The 4183-nt window shown below is 52.2% G+C and overlaps 1 long non-coding RNA gene across 1 annotated transcript in view; it reads right to left on the bottom strand.

Annotated features, from left to right (window-relative positions):
- Nucleotides 1-1497: 1497 nt before the first annotated feature.
- LOC141374500 (uncharacterized) overlaps nt 1498-4183 on the bottom strand; it is a 6459-nt gene continuing 3773 nt past the window's right edge. Inside the window, exons 2-3 of the long non-coding RNA XR_012381433.1 lie at nt 1994-2059; nt 1498-1796 (exon numbers count right to left, since the gene is read on the bottom strand). This is a non-coding gene — a long non-coding RNA (uncharacterized lncRNA). The remainder of the gene's footprint in view (nt 1797-1993; nt 2060-4183) is intronic.

The following is a 4183-nucleotide window of genomic DNA, read 5'->3' as shown; positions in this document are numbered from 1 at the left end:
TGGGCCAAGTGTTAGAACTAGAACTCAAACCCAGTCTGCCTGGCTCCAGAGTCCCTGCTCTTAGCCTCTATGTTCAACTGTCTGTTTATTTAATAAATAGTGGTTGAATCGGATTGAATCACCCCAGTGGGTGATTTTGGCCAGGACTGCTTGGGGGGAAGTTTCCATGAGTCCCCTGCGGGGCTGAGCCAACCATGTCCATCTTTCCCCTGGACTGTGATTCAGGAATGAAGTCACACGCTCCCACGAGGGAGGCCTGACGAGGTTCCAAGCAGAGCCGGCAGCACGGCCTCCACCAGCTTCTCTGAGTTCCGGAGCTGGGCTTCCCAGTGTGGTCCAGAGGCTCCGAAGTGCGATGCTCTGCTGAGACCTGGATTGGTGGTGCCAGGCGCTGCCAAGCCCTCTCCTTAGGCCACACCCCCAGCACCCGCAGCACCCCTGTTCTCTGTCCCCTCCCGCCTTGAGGCAGCCCGCAGGCTCTCACTCTGGTGCCTGCACTACAAGGCTTTCCCCACACAGAGCGGGTTTCAAAGGCGTCTTGTTTGATCTTTGGGATCTCTTTTCCCCTCTGCTTGACTGGCAGCTATCCCGCACGAGCTTTGACAGATCTCGGGATTATTGCACAGTCCCTGGCATGGCTGACGATGGCAGCTGAGGCAGGAGGAACCAAAACTGGCCAGTTGGCAGCGGCCGGGCTTGGGGACTGATCCAAATGTGCCTTCTTCCCTCGGGCCTTCTCTTCCCTTTGTGGCTCGGGCTGTTTGCAACTCAAGACGCCCTTTGAGGATGACTGTGCTCCCTGAGGAAGCAGGGCCGGAGGACACAGATCCAGTGCAGAGCCTCACTGCCTGCTGTCTTCCGTCACCACGGGCTCTTTCTCTGTCTTTGGAATTGAGTAGGGAATATTTCCATGCGCAGACAGGTGCCAATGACATTGACCAAGTGCTGTTTACTAACCACTGGAAGTTCATCTCACATTTCAAAAGTGTAATGACATGTGGGTGGGCTCGGGTACGCCCCCACCTGCCCTCCCTCAATCCCAACAAAAGCACTGCCCATCGTGCAGCCAGGCATGGTCTCCAAAGTGTTTCCGTATCCTTTACCTACTGTGAAGGAGGCAGGTGGGTATAGGTACCCCCCATCTTGCAGGTGAAGAAACCAGGTTTCAGAGAGGTGGGCTATGCCCTGCCATTGAGCACACAGCCAGGAAGTGATGGCCCCAACATTCAAAAGCAAGATTTGTCCACACAGCCCCCGCTTCCTCCAGTACCCCACCAGACGTCAACGCAAGGAGGACAAGGGACAACTGTGTTGTCATCGTCTGTGTGTGAGCCCCCTGAGCGAGGGACTGTATCTTCTCTGTGTCTTCGGTCCCCGGGCACCTGCTGGCTTTCGGTAAACACTTGTGTGACCTTGACTATGAGAAGGGGTTTGCTTGGGAGAGGGATCAGAATAATGACTCTAGGATTCCAGATTAGGTTCCTGGGGCTGCTGTAATGAAGTACCATGAACCGGGTGGCTTAAAACAACAGAAATTTATTCTCTCACGGTTCCAGAGTTTAGAAGTCCAAAGTCAAGGTGATGGTGGAGCCAGGCTCCCCCTTAAGGCTCCAGAGGAAAATCCCTCCTTGTCTGGAAGATTCTTGTCCTCCTTGTCTGAGATGCTGGTGGTTGCCGGCAATCCTCGACCTTCACTGGCTCGTAGGTGCCTCACGCCAATCCCAGCCTCTGTGGTCACATGGCCTTCCTCCCCCGGTGCTCTTCTGTGTCTCTCTGTCTCTGCAAGTCTCTGTCTCCTTGGAGGAACAAAGGAGGCCCACCCCAATCCAGTACGATCTTATCTTAACTAATTACACCTGCACCGACCCTATTAACAAATAAGATCTCATCCTGAGGTTCTGGGTAGACATAAACTTAGGGGAGGTACCACTGAACAGGGTAGAGATTCTAATCCGTCGCGTGCCAGCCGCGTGCCCTTAGGACAGCCCCTTACCTTGTTGGAGCTGAAATTCCTCATTTGCAAAAATGGGGCCAAATAGGGTCTTCTCATGGGAGAATTCTGAAATTAAGTGTAGTAATAATGCCGCTGCACCTGGTGTTCTGCAGACACCACGCATAGCTGCGAGTTTTCTGATTACTATTATTTCTATTATTAGATGAAATGCGAGGTGAATGTAGAATGGCGATGTTTATGTTTAGAAGGGGATATATTTAGAAGGTGATGAATTCCAACAGGGGCGTGCACAATCTATTTGTTTATTTATGTGTTTATAAGTACTGGGGCTTACAGGAAGACAGCAAATAACACCTCACTCTGTGTCCAAGTTTGGAACCAATTGAGAAACAGATGCCTGAGTCAGACAGACGGAGGTCAGATGTCATCCTGATCCTGAGGAAGCCATGTGGAGGGTGTGGCTTGATTTTCAGTCCCCTTCCTCCTGCTCAGCTCACTAGCAGAGCATCGCAGAGCTGGACAGAACAGGCAACTCTGGTCCTACCCCTTTACGGAACACCCCCCAGGGGGTGCCCTCTGCAGGCAGGGTGCCAAGGAGGGTGGAGTATATCTGCACATGCTCAGTGCCATCCCAGACTCAGGGATCCAAGGGCTGGGGGAGGGGGCGATTATCAGAAGACAGGAAACCTAGGGGAGGACATTCCTCCAGCAGGTATATAAAAGTAATCCTGGAACTGCCACCTTCTAGTTGGGACACCTGTAGCAAGTGACTTAGCCTCTCTGAGCCTGTTTTCTCATCTGTAAAATGGAGACTAGAAGAGGTCTTCGTTCTTAGGTCTGAGTGTGAATGCAATGATTTAATGCCTATGCAGTACTTGGAACAGTGTCTGGGTCAGAGCAGGAGCTTAGTTAATACCAGCTTCGACTTTTATTATCTGCCTCATCCCTACTGTGCAAGGGCCAGGGAACCTAAACTTTACCCCGATGCTTCTGTAATATAATCTGATTCTGGGAAGGGGGTGGAACACAGTGACCCCACCCGCCCTCAAGATTCTTGAGAAAATGTACTTCGTGGTTAGTCTTAGACGGTAGAGTGCTTTCTGAGTGAAGCGAGCTTTGATGCTATTGTGAAACATGAGAGCTGTTGGCAGAGCCCCTCTCCTGTTGCCCAGGCTTGGAGAATCCTGGAGTGAAGAAGACTCTTGGCATTTGAGCTGGGCTGTGGGTAGGGTCATGGGCAGGCAGGAGGCCTCAGCAGCCTTGTGGATATGGAGAAGTTGGTGCCAGGGGATGTTGGGATGCTGCGCGGGAGAATGACATCACCTGGAAAGCACTCTGCTCATCCCTCTCCAGCCTAGAGCAAAGGAGAGAAGGAGAACATGCTGGCTGGCTGGCTGGGTGGCTGGGAGGTTTTCTTTTCCCACGAGCAGCCATCACGCTGCCCAAGGAGCTGGCTCCTGCCTGGAACTGACCCTTCCAGGACTGAGTGCCTGGTGGCACAGCTGTGCAGAGATGGATGTGGGCCCCTCATAAGTGGTTCTGCAGGCCAACGAGCCTGGGGCTGCCCCTGAACACAGAGGAGAGGGTGGGGAAAGGGGGCAGATGGCAACTCAGAGCCCTGTCCCAAAGGTTTACATCCTAGAATGTGTTGCCCCAGGCTGTACTGGAGTCTACAGAAATTAGTGGCTGTCTGAGTGGTTGACCTCTCAAGACATCAAACAGAATGAATGTGTTATGAGGAATTTTGGATTATCCAGGCTCCGGGCTCTTTCCCTGGTCTGGATAAGGAGGAAGCAACTTGAATTTGCGTCTTTGAGCAAGTTACTGAATCTCTCTGAGCCTCAGTCTCTTCACCCATACAATGGAGATGATGATGGAGCACCCTCCTCTTCATCGGGGATGTAATGAGGATTAGCAGACAAAATCATGTGAATATCTTAGCACACTGCCTGGCACATAGTAAGTGCTTAATGAATCGTAGCTCTAACAACAGTGATGGTAGGGATGGTGCTGGTGATGCTGGTGGTGATGGTGGTGATGGTGGTGGTGGTCGTGATGATGGAGATGATGATGGTGGTGATGATGGTGATGGTGTTGGTGGTGGTGGTGGTGAGGATGGAGATGATGGTTGTGATGGTGTTCGTGGTGATGGTGGTGATGGTGGTGGTGGTCGTGATGATGGAGATGATGATGGTGGTGATGATGGTGATGGTGTTGGTGGTGGTGGTG

This window comes from Callorhinus ursinus, unplaced genomic scaffold (assembly GCF_003265705.2).
Source record: "Callorhinus ursinus isolate GAN/ISIS: 27379988/994484 unplaced genomic scaffold, GSC_fseal_2.0 scaffold18, whole genome shotgun sequence".
Taxonomy (NCBI): domain Eukaryota; kingdom Metazoa; phylum Chordata; class Mammalia; order Carnivora; family Otariidae; genus Callorhinus; species Callorhinus ursinus.
This window is presented reverse-complemented; position numbering and strand designations above follow the sequence as displayed.